This window comes from Puntigrus tetrazona, unplaced genomic scaffold (assembly GCF_018831695.1).
Source record: "Puntigrus tetrazona isolate hp1 unplaced genomic scaffold, ASM1883169v1 S000000962, whole genome shotgun sequence".
NCBI lineage: Eukaryota > Metazoa > Chordata > Actinopteri > Cypriniformes > Cyprinidae > Puntigrus > Puntigrus tetrazona.
In genome coordinates this window covers 99,153-112,903 of record NW_025048557.1, presented here as the reverse complement: position 1 = coordinate 112,903, position 13,751 = coordinate 99,153, and the positions used below count along the sequence as shown (strand labels likewise).

Sequence of the window (13,751 nt, the reverse complement as noted above, 5' to 3'; positions counted from 1 at the left end):
TAACTAATGCTCTTATCTTTAATGTAGCTCATTTTGAAGTTTTTTTTTTTGTATTTCATTCATTACTTATCTAGTATAATGGCACTTAGTGTGCCTCACCTTAAAATAGGGGGCTTTTTGCAGCAGCTTTAGCTTACGGCCATACCACCCTGTTCACGCCTGATCTCGTCTGATCTCAGAAGCTAAGCAGAGTTGGGCCTAGTTAGTACTTGGATGGGAGACTGCCTAGGAATACCAGGTGCTGTAAGTTTTTGAGTTTTTCACTACTTATCTAATACACTGGCCCTTAGTGTGGTCAAAGTTTGACCAGCTCTTTGCTTTCCCTTACTGCTTATTTAATTCAATTGCCTTTAAAGTAGCTGTTCTTTAAACAGAGTTTGACTGTTTTTAACTACTTAACTAATGCTCTTATCTTTAATGTAGCTCATTTTGAAGTATTTTTTTTTGTATTTCATTCATTACTTATCTAGTATAATGGCACTTAGTGTGCCTCACCTTAAAATAGGGGCTTTTGCAGCAGCTTTAGCTTACGGCCATACCACCTGTTTCACGCCTGATCTCGTCTGATCTCAGAAGCTAAGCAGAGTTGGGCCTAGTTAGTACTTGGATGGGAGACTGCCTAGGAATACCAGGTGCTGTAAAGTTTTTGAGTTTTTCACTACTTATCTAATACACTGGCCCTTAGTGTGGTCAAAGTTTGACCAGCTCTTTGCTTCCCTTACTGCTTATTTAATTCAATTGCCTTTAAAGTAGCTGTTCTTTAAACAGAGTTTGACTGTTTTTAACTACTTAACTAATGCTCTTATCTTTAATGTAGCTCATTTTGAAGTATTTTTTTTTGTATTTCATTCATTACTTATCTAGTATAATGGCACTTAGTGTGCCTCACCTTAAAATAGGGGCTTTTTGCAGCAGCTTTAGCTTACGGCCATACCACCTGTTCACGCCTGATCTCGTCTGATCTCAGAAGCTAAGCAGAGTTGGGCCTAGTTAGTACTTGGATGGGAGACTGCCTAGGAATACCAGGTGCTGTAAGTTTTTGAGTTTTTCACTACTTATCTAATACACTGGCCCGTTAGTGTGGTCAAAGTTTGACCAGCTCTTTGCTTTCCCTTACTGCTTATTTAATTCAATTGCCTTTAAAGTAGCTGTTCTTTAAACAGAGTTTGACTGTTTTTAACTACTTAACTAATGCTCTTATCTTTAATGTAGCTCATTTTGAAGTTTTTTTTTTTTTTTGTATTTCATTCATTACTTATCTAGTATAATGGCACTTAGTGTGCCTCACCTTAAAATAGGGGCTTTTTGCAGCAGCTTTAGCTTACGGCCATACCACCCTGTTCACGCCTGATCTCGTCTGATCTCAGAAGCTAAGCAGAGTTGGGCCTAGTTAGTACTTGGATGGGAGACTGCCTAGGAATACCAGGTGCTGTAAGTTTTTGAGTTTTTTCACTACTTATCTAATACACTGGCCCTTAGTGTGGTCAAAGTTTGACCAGCTCTTTGCTTTCCCTTACTGCTTATTTAATTCAATTGCCTTTAAAGTAGCTGTTCTTTAAACAGAGTTTGACTGTTTTTAACTACTTAACTAATGCTCTTATCTTTAATGTAGCTCATTTTGAAAGTTTTTTTTTGTATTTCATTCATTACTTATCTAGTATAATGGCACTTAGTGTGCCTCACCTTAAAATAGGGGCTTTTTGCAGCAGCTTTCGCTTACGGCCATACCACCCTGTTCACGCCTGATCTCGTCTGATCTCAGAAGCTAAGCAGAGTTGGGCCTAGTTAGTACTTGGATGGGAGACTGCCTAGGAATACCAGGTGCTGTAAGTTTTTGAGTTTTTCACTACTTATCTAATACACTGGCCCTTAGTGTGGTCAAAGTTTGACCAGCTCTTTGCTTTCCCTTACTGCTTATTTAATTCAATTGCCTTTAAAGTAGCTGTTCTTTAAACAGAGTTTGACTGTTTTTAACTACTTAACTAATGCTCTTATCTTTAATGTAGCTCATTTTGAAGTATTTTTTTTTTTGTATTTCATTCATTACTTATCTAGTATAATGGCACTTAGTGTGCCTCACCTTAAAATAGGGGCTTTTTGCAGCAGCTTTAGCTTACGGCCATACCACCCTGTTCACGCCTGATCTCGTCTGATCTCAGAAGCTAAGCAGAGTTGGGCCTAGTTAGTACTTGGATGGGAGACTGCCTAGGAATACCAGGTGCTGTAAGTTTTTGAGTTTTTCACTACTTATCTAATACACTGGCCCTTAGTGTGGTCAAAGTTTGACCAGCTCTTTGCTTTCCCTTACTGCTTATTTAATTCAATTGCCTTTAAAGTAGCTGTTCTTTAAACAGAGTTTGACTGTTTTTAACTACTTAACTAATGCTCTTATCTTTAATGTAGCTCATTTTGAAGTTTTTTTTTGTATTTCATTCATTACTTATCTAGTATAATGGCACTTAGTGTGCCTCACCTTAAAATAGGGGGCTTTTTGCAGCAGCTTTAGCTTACGGCCATACCACCCTGTTCACGCCTGATCTCGTCTGATCTCAGAAGCTAAGCAGAGTTGGGCCTAGTTAGTACTTGGATGGGAGACTGCCTAGGAATACCAGGTGCTGTAAGTTTTTGAGTTTTTCACTACTTATCTAATACACTGGCCCTTAGTGTGGTCAAAGTTTGACCAGCTCTTTGCTTTCCCTTACTGCTTATTTAATTCAATTGCCTTTAAAGTAGCTGTTCTTTAAACAGAGTTTGACTGTTTTTAACTACTTAACTAATGCTCTTATCTTTAATGTAGCTCATTTTGAAGTTTTTTTTTGTATTTCATTCATTACTTATCTAGTATAATGGCACTTAGTGTGCCTCACCTTAAAATAGGGGCTTTTTTTTGCAGCAGCTTTAGCTTACGGCCATACCACCCTGTTCACGCCTGATCTCGTCTGATCTCAGAAGCTAAGCAGAGTTGGGCCTAGTTAGTACTTGGATGGGAGACTGCCTAGGAATACCAGGTGCTGTAAGTTTTTGAGTTTTTCACTACTTATCTAATACACTGGCCCTTAGTGTGGTCAAAGTTTGACCAGCTCTTTGCTTTCCCTTACTGCTTATTTAATTCAATTGCCTTTAAAGTAGCTGTTCTTTAAACAGAGTTTGACTGTTTTTAACTACTTAACTAATGCTCTTATCTTTAATGTAGCTCATTTTGAAGATATTTTTTTGTATTTCATTCATTACTTATCTAGTATAATGGCACTTAGTGTGCCTCACCTTAAAATAGGGGCTTTTTGCAGCAGCTTTAGCTTACGGCCATACCACCCTGTTCACGCCTGATCTCGTCTGATCTCAGAAGCTAAGCAGAGTTGGGCCTAGTTAGTACTTGGATGGGAGACTGCCTAGGAATACCAGGTGCTGTAAGTTTTTGAGTTTTTCACTACTTATCTAATACACTGGCCCTTAGTGTGGTCAAAGTTTGACCAGCTCTTTGCTTTCCCTTACTTATTTAATTCAATTGCCTTTAAAGTAGCTGTTCTTTAAACAGAGTTTGACTGTTTTTAACTACTTAACTAATGCTCTTATCTTTATGTAGCTCATTTTGAAGTATTTTTTTGTATTTCATTCATTACTTATCTAGTATAATGGCACTTAGTGTGCCTCACCTTAAAATAGGGGTTTTTTTGCAGCAGCTTTAGCTTACGGCCATACCACCCTGTTCACGCCTGATCTCGTCTGATCTCAGAAGCTAAGCAGAGTTGGGCCTAGTTAGTACTTGGATGGGAGACTGCCTAGGAATACCAGGTGCTGTAAGTTTTTGAGTTTTTCACTACTTATCTAATACACTGGCCCTTAGTGTGGTCAAAGTTTGACCAGCTCTTTGCTTTCCCTTACTGCTTATTTAATTCAATTGCCTTTAAAGTAGCTGTTCTTTAAACAGAGTTTGACTGTTTTTAACTACTTAACTAATGCTCTTATCTTTAATGTAGCTCATTTTTGAGTAGTTTTTTTTTTTTGTATTTCATTCATTACTTATCTAGTATAATGGCACTTAGTGTGCCTCACCTTAAAATAGGGGCTTTTTGCAGCAGCTTTAGCTTACGGCCATACCACCCTGTTCACGCCTGATCTCGTCTGATCTCAGAAGCTAAGCAGAGTTGGGCCTAGTTAGTACTTGGATGGGAGACTGCCTAGGAATACCAGGTGCTGTAAGTTTTTGAGTTTTTTCACTACTTATCTAATACACTGGCCCTTAGTGTGGTCAAAGTTTGACCAGCTCTTTGCTTTCCCTTACTGCTTATTTAATTCAATTGCCTTTAAAGTAGCTGTTCTTTAAACAGAGTTTGACTGTTTTTAACTACTTAACTAATGCTCTTATCTTTAATGTAGCTCATTTTGAAGTTTTTTTTTTGTATTTCATTCATTACTTATCTAGTATAATGGCACTTAGTGTGCCTCACCTTAAAATAGGGGGCTTTTTGCAGCAGCTTTAGCTTACGGCCATACCACCCTGTTCACGCCTGATCTCGTCTGATCTCAGAAGCTAAGCAGAGTTGGGCCTGTTTAGTACTTGGATGGGAGACTGCCTAGGAATACCAGGTGCTGTAAGTTTTTGAGTTTTTCACTACTTATCTAATACACTGGCCCTTAGTGTGGTCAAAGTTTGACCAGCTCTTTGCTTTCCCTTACTGCTTATTTAATTCAATTGCCTTTAAAGTAGCTGTTCTTTAAACAGAGTTTGACTGTTTTTAACTACTTAACTAATGCTCTTATCTTTAATGTAGCTCATTTTGAAGTATTTTTTTGTATTTCATTCATTACTTATCTAGTATAATGGCACTTAGTGTGCCTCACCTTAAAATAGGGGCTTTTTGCAGCAGCTTTAGCTTACGGCCATACCACCCTGTTCACGCCTGATCTCGTCTGATCTCAGAAGCTAAGCAGAGTTGGGCCTAGTTAGTACTTGGATGGGAGACTGCCTAGGAATACCAGGTGCTGTAAGTTTTTGAGTTTTTCACTACTTATCTAATACACTGGCCCTTAGTGTGGCCAAAGTTTGACCAGCTCTTTGCTTTCCCTTACTGCTTATTTAATTCAATTGCCTTTAAAGTAGCTGTTCTTTAAACAGAGTTTGACTGTTTTTAACTACTTAACTAATGCTCTTATCTTTAATGTAGCTCATTTTGAAGTATTTTTTTGTATTTCATTCATTACTTATCTAGTATAATGGCACTTAGTGTGCCTCACCTTAAAATAGGGGCTTTTTGCAGCAGCTTTAGCTTACGGCCATACCACCCTGTTCACGCCTGATCTCGTCTGATCTCAGAAGCTAAGCAGAGTTGGGCCTAGTTAGTACTTGGATGGGAGACTGCCTAGGAATACCAGGTGCTGTAAGTTTTTGAGTTTTTCACTACTTATCTAATACACTGGCCCTTAGTGTGGCCAAAGTTTGACCAGCTCTTTGCTTTCCCTTACTGCTTATTTAATTCAATTGCCTTTAAAGTAGCTGTTCTTTAAACAGAGTTTGACTGTTTTTAACTACTTAACTAATGCTCTTATCTTTAATGTAGCTCATTTTGAAGTATTTTTTTTTTTGTATTTCATTCATTACTTATCTAGTATAATGGCACTTAGTGTCCCACACACCTTAAAATAGGGGGCTTTTTGCAGCTTTAGCTTACGGCCATACCACCCTGTTCACGCCTGATCTCGTCTGATCTCAGAAGCTAAGCAGAGTTGGGCCTAGTTAGTACTTGGATGGGAGACTGCCTAGGAATACCAGGTGCTGTAAGTTTTTGAGTTTTTCACTACTTATCTAATACACTGGCCCTTAGTGTGGTCAAAGTTTGACCAGCTCTTTGCTTTCCCTTACTTATTTAATTCAATTGCCTTTAAAGTAGCTGTTCTTTAAACAGAGTTTGACTGTTTTTAACTACTTAACTAATGCTCTTATCTTTAATGTAGCTCATTTTGAAGTATTTTTTTTTTGTATTTCATTCATTACTTATCTAGTATAATGGCATAGTGTGCCTCACCTTAAAATAGGGGCTTTTTGCAGCAGCTTTTTAAGCACGCCATACCACCACCTGTTCACGCCCTGATCTCGTCTGATCTCAGAAGCTAAGCAGAGTTGGGCCTAGTTAGTACTTGGATGGGAGACTGCCTAGGAATACCAGGTGCTGTAAGTTTTTGAGTTTTTCACTACTTATCTAATACACTGGCCCTTAGTGTGGTCAAAGTTTGACCAGCTCTTTGCTTTCCCTTACTGCTTATTTAATTCAAATTGCCTTTAAAGTAGCTGTTCTTTAAACAGAGTTTGACTGTTTTTAACTACTTAACTAATGCTCTTATCTTTAATGTAGCTCATTTTTGAAGTTTTTTTTTTTTGTATTTCATTCATTACTTATCTAGTATATAATGGCACTTAGTGTGCCTCACCTTAAAATAGGGGCTTTTTGCAGCAGCTTTAGCTTACGGCCATACCACCCTGTTCACGCCTGATCTCGTCTGATCTCAGAAGCTAAGCAGAGTTGGGCCTAGTTAGTACTTGGATGGGAGACTGCCTAGGAATACCAGGTGCTGTAAGTTTTGAGTTTTTCACTACTTATCTAATACACTGGCCCTTAGTGTGGCCAAAGTTTGACCAGCTCTTTGCTTTCCCTTACTGCTTATTTAATTCAATTGCCTTTAAAGTAGCTGTTCTTTAAACAGAGTTTGACTGTTTTTAACTACTTAACTAATGCTCTTATCTTTAATGTAGCTCATTTTTGTTTTTTTTTTTGTATTTCATTCATTACTTATCTAGTATAATGGCACTTAGTGTGCCTCACCTTAAAATAGGGGGCTTTTTGCAGCAGCTTTAGCTTACGGCCATACCACCCTGTTCACGCCTGATCTCGTCTGATCTCAGAAGCTAAGCAGAGTTGGGCCTAGTTAGTACTTGGATGGGAGACTGCCTAGGAATACCAGGTGCTGTAAGTTTTGAGTTTTTCACTACTTATCTAATACACTGGCCCTTAGTGTGGTCAAAGTTTGACCAGCTCTTTGCTTTCCCTTACTGCTTATTTAATTCAATTGCCTTTAAAGTAGCTGTTCTTTAAACAGAGTTTGACTGTTTTTAACTACTTAACTAATGCTCTTATCTTTAATGTAGCTCATTTTGAAGTATTTTTTTTTGTATTTCATTCATTACTTATCTAGTATAATGGCACTTAGTGTGCCTCACCTTAAAATAGGGGCTTTTTGCAGCAGCTTTCGCTTACGGCCATACCACCCTGTTCACGCCTGATCTCGTCTGATCTCAGAAGCTAAGCAGAGTTGGGCCTAGTTAGTACTTGGATGGGAGACTGCCTAGGAATACCAGGTGCTGTAAGTTTTTGAGTTTTTCACTACTTATCTAATACACTGGCCCTTAGTGTGGTCAAAGTTTGACCAGCTCTTTGCTTTCCCTTACTGCTTATTTAATTCAATTGCCTTTAAAGTAGCTGTTCTTTAAACAGAGTTTGACTGTTTTTAACTACTTAACTAATGCTCTTATCTTTAATGTAGCTCATTTTGAAGTATTTTTTTTTTTGTATTTCATTCATTACTTATCTAGTATAATGGCACTTAGTGTGCCTCACCTTAAAAATAGGGCTTTTTGCAGCAGCTTTCGCTTACGGCCATACCACCCTGTTCACGCCTGATCTCGTCTGATCTCAGAAGCTAAGCAGAGTTGGGCCTAGTTAGTACTTGGATGGGAGACTGCCTAGGAATACCAGGTGCTGTAAGTTTTTGAGTTTTTTCACTACTTATCTAATACACTGGCCCTTAGTGTGGTCAAAGTTTGACCAGCTCTTTGCTTTCCCTTACTGCTTATTTAATTCAATTGCCTTTAAAGTAGCTGTTCTTTAAACAGAGTTTGACTTTTTAACTACTTAACTAATGCTCTTATCTTTAATGTAGCTCATTTTGAAGTTTTTTTTTTTGTATTTCATTCATTACTTATCTAGTATAATGGCACTTAGTGTGCCTCACCTTAAAATAGGGGGCTTTTTGCAGCAGCTTTAGCTTACGGCCCATACCACCCTGTTCACGCCTGATCTCGTCTGATCTCAGAAGCTAAGCAGAGTTGGGCCTAGTTAGTACTTGGATGGGAGACTGCCTAGGAATACCAGGTGTGCTGTAAGTTTTGAGTTTTTCACTACTTATCTAATACACTGGCCCTTAGTGTGGTCAAAGTTTGACCAGCTCTTTGCTTTCCCTTACTGCTTATTTAATTCAATTGCCTTTAAAGTAGCTGTTCTTTAAACAGAGTTTGACTGTTTTTAACTACTTAACTAATGCTCTTATCTTTAATGTAGCTCATTTTGAAGTTTTTTTTTTTTTGTATTTCATTCATTACTTATCTAGTATAATGGCACTTAGTGTGCCTCACCTTAAAATAGGGGCTTTTTTGCAGCAGCTTTGCTTACGGCCATACCACCCTGTTCACGCCTGATCTCGTCTGATCTCAGAAGCTAAGCAGAGTTGGGCCTAGTTAGTACTTGGATGGGAGACTGCCTAGGAATACCAGGTGCTGTAAGTTTTTGAGTTTTTCACTACTTATCTAATACACTGGCCCTTAGTGTGGTCAAAGTTTTTGACCAGCTCTTTGCTTTCCCTTACTGCTTATTTAATTCAATTGCCTTTAAAGTAGCTGTTCTTTAAACAGAGTTTGACTGTTTTTAACTACTTAACTAATGCTCTTATCTTTAATGTAGCTCATTTTGAAGTTTTTTTTTGTATTTCATTCATTACTTATCTAGTATAATGGCACTTAGTGTGCCTCACCTTAAAATAGGGGCTTTTTGCAGCAGCTTTAGCTTACACGGCCATACCACCCTGTTCACGCCTGATCTCGTCTGATCTCAGAAGCTAAGCAGAGTTGGGCCTAGTTAGTACTTGGATGGGAGACTGCCTAGGAATACCAGGTGCTGTAAGTTTTGAGTTTTTCACTACTTATCTAATACACTGGCCCTTAGTGTGGTCAAAGTTTGACCAGCTCTTTGCTTTCCCTTACTGCTTATTTAATTCAATTGCCTTTAAAGTAGCTGTTCTTTAAACAGAGTTTGACTGTTTTTAACTACTTAACTAATGCTCTTATCTTTAATGTAGCTCATTTTTTGAAGTTTTTTTTTGTATTTCATTCATTACTTATCTAGTATAATGGCACTTAGTGTGCCTCACCTTAAAATAGGGGCTTTTTGCAGCAGCTTTTAGCTTACGGCCATACCACCCTGTTCACGCCTGATCTTGTCTGATCTCAGAAGCTAAGCAGAGTTGGGCCTAGTTAGTACTTGGATGGGAGACTGCCTAGGAATACCAGGTGCTGTAAAGTTTTGAGTTTTTCACTACTTATCTAATACACTGGCCCTTAGTGTGGCCAAAGTTTGACCAGCTCTTTGCTTTCCCTTACTGCTTATTTAATTCAATTGCCTTTAAAAGTAGCTGTTCTTTAAACAGAGTTTGACTGTTTTTAACTACTTAACTAATGCTCTTATCTTTAATGTAGCTCATTTTGAAGTTTTTTTTTTTTTGTATTTCATTCATTTACTTATCTAGTATAATGGCACTTAGTGTGCCTCACCTTAAAATAGGGGGCTTTTTGCAGCAGCTTTAGCTTACGGCCATACCACCCTGTTCACGCCTGATCTCGTCTGATCTCAGAAGCTAAGCAGAGTTGGGCCTAGTTAGTACTTGGATGGGAGACTGCCTAGGAATACCAGGTGCTGTAAGTTTTTGAGTTTTTCACTACTTATCTAATACACTGGCCCTTAGTGTGGCCAAAGTTTGACCAGCTCTTTGCTTTCCCTTACTGCTTATTTAATTCAATTGCCTTTAAAGTAGCTGTTCTTTAAACAGAGTTTGACTGTTTTTAACTACTTAACTAATGCTCTTATCTTTAATGTAGCTCATTTTGAAGTTTTTTTTTTGTATTTCATTCATTACTTATCTAGTATAATGGCACTTAGTGTGCCTCACCTTAAAATAGGGGCTTTTTGCAGCAGCTTTTGCTACGGCCATACCACCCTGTTCACGCCTGATCTCGTCTGATCTCAGAAGCTAAGCAGAGTTGGGCCTAGTTAGTACTTGGATGGGAGACTGCCTAGGAATACCAGGTGCTGTAAGTTTTTGAGTTTTTCACTACTTATCTATCTATACACTGGCCCTTAGTGTGGTCAAAAGTTTGACCAGCTCTTTGCTTTCCCTTACTGCTTATTTAATTCAAATTGCCTTTAAAGTAGCTGTTCTTTAAACAGAGTTTGACTGTTTTTAACTACTTAACTAATGCTCTTATCTTTAATGTAGCTCATTTTGAAGTAATTTTTTTTTTTGTATTTCATTCATTACTTATCTAGTATAATGGCACTTAGTGTGCCTCACCTTAAAATAGGGGGCTTTTTGCAGCAGCTTTTGCTTACGGCCATACCACCCTGTTCACGCCTGATCTCGTCTGATCTCAGAAGCTAAGCAGAGTTGGGCCTAGTTAGTACTTGGATGGGAGACTGCCTAGGAATACCAGGTGCTGTAAGTTTTTGAGTTTTTTCACTACTTATCTAATACACTGGCCCTTAGTGTGGCCAAAGTTTGACCAGCTCTTTGCTTTCCCTTACTGCTTATTTAATTCAATTGCCTTTAAAGTAGCTGTTCTTTAAACAGAGTTTGACTGTTTTTAACTACTTAACTAATGCTCTTATCTTTAATGTAGCTCATTTTGAAGTTTTTTTTTTGTATTTCATTCATTACTTATCTAGTATAATGGCACTTAGTGTGCCTCACCTTAAAATAGGGGGCTTTTTGCAGCAGCTTTAGCTTACGGCCATACCACCCTGTTCACGCCTGATCTCGTCTGATCTCAGAAGCTAAGCAGAGTTGGGCCTAGTTAGTACTTGGATGGGAGACTGCCTAGGAATACCAGGTGCTGTGTAAGTTTTGAGTTTTTCACTACTTATCTAATACACTGGCCCTTAGTGTGGTCAAAGTTTGACCAGCTCTTTTTGCTTTCCCTTACTGCTTATTTAATTCAATTGCCTTTAAAGTAGCTGTTCTTTAAACAGAGTTTGACTGTTTTTAACTACTTAACTAATGCTCTTATCTTTAATGTAGCTCATTTTGAAGTATTTTTTTGTATTTCATTCATTACTTATCTAGTATAATGGCACTTAGTGTGCCTCACCTTAAAATAGGGGCTTTTTGCAGCAGCTTTTAGCTTACGGCCATACCACCCTGTTCACGCCTGATCTCGTCTGATCTCAGAAGCTAAGCAGAGTTGGGCCTAGTTAGTACTTGGATGGGAGACTGCCTAGGAATACCAGGTGCTGTAAGTTTTTGAGTTTTTCACTACTTATCTAATACACTGGCCCTTAGTGTGGCCAAAGTTTGACCAGCTCTTTGCTTTCCCTTACTGCTTATTTAATTCAATTGCCTTTAAAGTAGCTGTTCTTTAAACAGAGTTTGACTGTTTTTAACTACTTAACTAATGCTCTTATCTTTAATGTAGCTCATTTTGAAGTATTTTTTTTTTTTTTTTTGTATTTCATTCATTACTTATCTAGTATAATGGCACTTAGTGTGCCTCACCTTAAAATAGGGGCTTTTTGCAGCAGCTTTAGCTTACGGCCATACCACCCTGTTCACGCCTGATCTCGTCTGATCTCAGAAGCTAAGCAGAGTTGGGCCTAGTTAGTACTTGGATGGGAGACTGCCTAGGAATACCAGGTGCTGTAAGTTTTGAGTTTTTTCACTACTTATCTAATACACTGGCCCTTAGTGTGGCCAAAGTTTGACCAGCTCTTTGCTTTCCCTTACTGCTTATTTAATTCAATTGCCTTTAAAGTAGCTGTTCTTTAAACAGAGTTTGACTGTTTTTAACTACTTAACTAATGCTCTTATCTTTAATGTAGCTCATTTTGAAGTATTTTTTTTTTTGTATTTCATTCATTACTTATCTAGTATAATGGCACTTAGTGTGCCTCACCTTAAAATAGGGGGCTTTTTGCAGCAGCTTTAGCTTACGGCCATACCACCCTGTTCACGCCTGATCTCGTCTGATCTCAGAAGCTAAGCAGAGTTGGGCCTAGTTAGTACTTGGATGGGAGACTGCCTAGGAATACCAGGTGCTGTAAGTTTTTGAGTTTTTTCACTACTTATCTAATACACTGGCCCTTAGTGTGGTCAAAGTTTGACCAGCTCTTTGCTTTCCCTTACTGCTTATTTAATTCAATTGCCTTTAAAGTAGCTGTTCTTTAAACAGAGTTTGACTGTTTTTAACTACTTAACTAATGCTCTTATCTTTAATGTAGCTCATTTTGAAGTATTTTTTTGTATTTCATTCATTACTTATCTAGTATAATGGCACTTAGTGTGCCTCACCTTAAAATAGGGGGCTTTTTGCAGCAGCTTTAGCTTACGGCCATACCACCCTGTTCACGCCTGATCTCGTCTGATCTCAGAAGCTAAGCAGAGTTGGGCCTAGTTAGTACTTGGATGGGAGACTGCCTAGGAATACCAGGTGCTGTAAGTTTTGAGTTTTTCACTACTTATCTAATACACTGGCCCTTAGTGTGGTCAAAGTTTGACCAGCTCTTTGCTTTCCCTTACTGCTTATTTAATTCAATTGCCTTTAAAGTAGCTGTTCTTTAAACAGAGTTTGACTGTTTTTAACTACTTAACTAATGCTCTTATCTTTAATGTAGCTCATTTTGAAGTATTTTTTGTATTTCATTCATTACTTATCTAGTATAATGGCACTTAGTGTGCCTCACCTTAAAATAGGGGGCTTTTTGCAGCAGCTTTTAGCTTACGGCCATACCACCCTGTTCACGCCTGATCTCGTCTGATCTCAGAAGCTAAGCAGAGTTGGGCCTAGTTAGTACTTGGATGGGAGACTGCCTAGGAATACCAGGTGCTGTAAGTTTTTGAGTTTTTCACTACTTATCTAATACACTGGCCCTTAGTGTGGCCAAAGTTTGACCAGCTCTTTGCTTTCCCTTACTGCTTATTTAATTCAATTGCCTTTAAAGTAGCTGTTCTTTAAACAGAGTTTGACTGTTTTTAACTACTTAACTAATGCTCTTATCTTTAATGTAGCTCATTTTGAAGTTTTTTTTTTTTTGTATTTCATTCATTACTTATCTAGTATAATGGCACTTAGTGTGCCTCACCTTAAAATAGGGGCTTTTTGCAGCAGCTTTAGCTTACGGCCATACCACCCTGTTCACGCCTGATCTGTCTGATCTCAGAAGCTAAGCAGAGTTGGGCCTAGTTAGTACTTGGATGGGAGACTGCCTAGGAATACCAGGTGCTGTAAGTTTTTGAGTTTTTCACTACTTATCTAATACACTGGCCCTTAGTGTGTGGCCAAAGTTTGACCAGCTCTTTGCTTTCCCTTACTGCTTATTTAATTCAATTGCCTTTAAAGTAGCTGTTCTTTAAACAGAGTTTGACTGTTTTTAACTACTTAACTAATGCTCTTATCTTTAATGTAGCTCATTTTTGAAGTTTTTTTTTGTATTTCATTCATTACTTATCTAGTATAATGGCACTTAGTGTGCCTCACCTTAAAATAGGGGCTTTTTGCAGCAGCTTTAGCTTACGGCCATACCACCCTGTTCACGCCTGATCTCGTCTGATCTCAGAAGCTAAGCAGAGTTGGGCCTAGTTAGTACTTGGATGGGAGACTGCCTAGGAATACCAGGTGCTGTAAAGTTTTGAGTTTTTCACTACTTATCTAATACACTGGC

General features: G+C 38.3%; 25 non-coding genes and 9 pseudogenes across 25 annotated transcripts; all 34 read left to right on the top strand.

The window, feature by feature from the left end:
- Positions 1 to 131: 131 nt before the first annotated feature.
- On the top strand, positions 132 to 250 carry LOC122335991. The gene has a single exon (XR_006249053.1). It is a non-coding gene; the product is annotated as a 5S ribosomal RNA (ribosomal RNA).
- Positions 251 to 525: 275 nt separating this feature from the next.
- On the top strand, positions 526 to 644 carry LOC122336130 (annotated as a pseudogene).
- Positions 645 to 920: 276 nt separating this feature from the next.
- On the top strand, positions 921 to 1,038 carry LOC122336084 (annotated as a pseudogene).
- Positions 1,039 to 1,319: 281 nt separating this feature from the next.
- LOC122335990 lies at positions 1,320 to 1,438 on the top strand. Its single transcript, XR_006249052.1, has one exon. It is a non-coding gene; the product is annotated as a 5S ribosomal RNA (ribosomal RNA).
- A 276-nt stretch (positions 1,439 to 1,714) lies between these two features.
- LOC122335988 lies at positions 1,715 to 1,833 on the top strand. Its single transcript, XR_006249050.1, has one exon. It is a non-coding gene; the product is annotated as a 5S ribosomal RNA (ribosomal RNA).
- Positions 1,834 to 2,111: 278 nt separating this feature from the next.
- LOC122335987 lies at positions 2,112 to 2,230 on the top strand. Its single transcript, XR_006249049.1, has one exon. It is a non-coding gene; the product is annotated as a 5S ribosomal RNA (ribosomal RNA).
- A 275-nt stretch (positions 2,231 to 2,505) lies between these two features.
- Positions 2,506 to 2,624, top strand: LOC122335986. Its single transcript, XR_006249048.1, has one exon. It is a non-coding gene; the product is annotated as a 5S ribosomal RNA (ribosomal RNA).
- Positions 2,625 to 2,901: 277 nt separating this feature from the next.
- Positions 2,902 to 3,020, top strand: LOC122335985. Its single transcript, XR_006249047.1, has one exon. It is a non-coding gene; the product is annotated as a 5S ribosomal RNA (ribosomal RNA).
- A 275-nt stretch (positions 3,021 to 3,295) lies between these two features.
- LOC122335984 lies at positions 3,296 to 3,414 on the top strand. Its single transcript, XR_006249046.1, has one exon. It is a non-coding gene; the product is annotated as a 5S ribosomal RNA (ribosomal RNA).
- A 271-nt stretch (positions 3,415 to 3,685) lies between these two features.
- On the top strand, positions 3,686 to 3,804 carry LOC122335983. Its single transcript, XR_006249045.1, has one exon. It is a non-coding gene; the product is annotated as a 5S ribosomal RNA (ribosomal RNA).
- Positions 3,805 to 4,084: 280 nt separating this feature from the next.
- LOC122335982 lies at positions 4,085 to 4,203 on the top strand. The gene has a single exon (XR_006249044.1). It is a non-coding gene; the product is annotated as a 5S ribosomal RNA (ribosomal RNA).
- Positions 4,204 to 4,480: 277 nt separating this feature from the next.
- On the top strand, positions 4,481 to 4,599 carry LOC122336179. Its single transcript, XR_006249120.1, has one exon. It is a non-coding gene; the product is annotated as a 5S ribosomal RNA (ribosomal RNA).
- Positions 4,600 to 4,873: 274 nt separating this feature from the next.
- LOC122335981 lies at positions 4,874 to 4,992 on the top strand. The gene has a single exon (XR_006249043.1). It is a non-coding gene; the product is annotated as a 5S ribosomal RNA (ribosomal RNA).
- Positions 4,993 to 5,266: 274 nt separating this feature from the next.
- On the top strand, positions 5,267 to 5,385 carry LOC122335980. Its single transcript, XR_006249042.1, has one exon. It is a non-coding gene; the product is annotated as a 5S ribosomal RNA (ribosomal RNA).
- A 278-nt stretch (positions 5,386 to 5,663) lies between these two features.
- On the top strand, positions 5,664 to 5,782 carry LOC122335979. The gene has a single exon (XR_006249041.1). It is a non-coding gene; the product is annotated as a 5S ribosomal RNA (ribosomal RNA).
- Positions 5,783 to 6,457: 675 nt separating this feature from the next.
- On the top strand, positions 6,458 to 6,576 carry LOC122335977. The gene has a single exon (XR_006249039.1). It is a non-coding gene; the product is annotated as a 5S ribosomal RNA (ribosomal RNA).
- A 274-nt stretch (positions 6,577 to 6,850) lies between these two features.
- Positions 6,851 to 6,969, top strand: LOC122335976. Its single transcript, XR_006249038.1, has one exon. It is a non-coding gene; the product is annotated as a 5S ribosomal RNA (ribosomal RNA).
- A 275-nt stretch (positions 6,970 to 7,244) lies between these two features.
- LOC122335975 lies at positions 7,245 to 7,363 on the top strand. The gene has a single exon (XR_006249037.1). It is a non-coding gene; the product is annotated as a 5S ribosomal RNA (ribosomal RNA).
- Positions 7,364 to 7,641: 278 nt separating this feature from the next.
- On the top strand, positions 7,642 to 7,760 carry LOC122335974. Its single transcript, XR_006249036.1, has one exon. It is a non-coding gene; the product is annotated as a 5S ribosomal RNA (ribosomal RNA).
- Positions 7,761 to 8,036: 276 nt separating this feature from the next.
- On the top strand, positions 8,037 to 8,158 carry LOC122336098 (annotated as a pseudogene).
- A 277-nt stretch (positions 8,159 to 8,435) lies between these two features.
- On the top strand, positions 8,436 to 8,554 carry LOC122335973. The gene has a single exon (XR_006249035.1). It is a non-coding gene; the product is annotated as a 5S ribosomal RNA (ribosomal RNA).
- A 278-nt stretch (positions 8,555 to 8,832) lies between these two features.
- LOC122336101 lies at positions 8,833 to 8,951 on the top strand (annotated as a pseudogene).
- A 276-nt stretch (positions 8,952 to 9,227) lies between these two features.
- LOC122336100 lies at positions 9,228 to 9,346 on the top strand (annotated as a pseudogene).
- Positions 9,347 to 9,627: 281 nt separating this feature from the next.
- LOC122335972 lies at positions 9,628 to 9,746 on the top strand. The gene has a single exon (XR_006249034.1). It is a non-coding gene; the product is annotated as a 5S ribosomal RNA (ribosomal RNA).
- A 274-nt stretch (positions 9,747 to 10,020) lies between these two features.
- On the top strand, positions 10,021 to 10,139 carry LOC122336090 (annotated as a pseudogene).
- A 285-nt stretch (positions 10,140 to 10,424) lies between these two features.
- LOC122335971 lies at positions 10,425 to 10,543 on the top strand. Its single transcript, XR_006249033.1, has one exon. It is a non-coding gene; the product is annotated as a 5S ribosomal RNA (ribosomal RNA).
- Positions 10,544 to 10,820: 277 nt separating this feature from the next.
- Positions 10,821 to 10,941, top strand: LOC122336099 (annotated as a pseudogene).
- A 276-nt stretch (positions 10,942 to 11,217) lies between these two features.
- Positions 11,218 to 11,336, top strand: LOC122335970. The gene has a single exon (XR_006249032.1). It is a non-coding gene; the product is annotated as a 5S ribosomal RNA (ribosomal RNA).
- Positions 11,337 to 11,620: 284 nt separating this feature from the next.
- On the top strand, positions 11,621 to 11,739 carry LOC122335969. Its single transcript, XR_006249031.1, has one exon. It is a non-coding gene; the product is annotated as a 5S ribosomal RNA (ribosomal RNA).
- Positions 11,740 to 12,018: 279 nt separating this feature from the next.
- On the top strand, positions 12,019 to 12,137 carry LOC122335968. Its single transcript, XR_006249030.1, has one exon. It is a non-coding gene; the product is annotated as a 5S ribosomal RNA (ribosomal RNA).
- A 276-nt stretch (positions 12,138 to 12,413) lies between these two features.
- LOC122335966 lies at positions 12,414 to 12,532 on the top strand. The gene has a single exon (XR_006249028.1). It is a non-coding gene; the product is annotated as a 5S ribosomal RNA (ribosomal RNA).
- A 274-nt stretch (positions 12,533 to 12,806) lies between these two features.
- LOC122335965 lies at positions 12,807 to 12,925 on the top strand. Its single transcript, XR_006249027.1, has one exon. It is a non-coding gene; the product is annotated as a 5S ribosomal RNA (ribosomal RNA).
- A 278-nt stretch (positions 12,926 to 13,203) lies between these two features.
- On the top strand, positions 13,204 to 13,321 carry LOC122336109 (annotated as a pseudogene).
- Positions 13,322 to 13,598: 277 nt separating this feature from the next.
- On the top strand, positions 13,599 to 13,717 carry LOC122336054 (annotated as a pseudogene).
- The last annotated feature ends 34 nt before the right edge of the window (positions 13,718 to 13,751 follow it).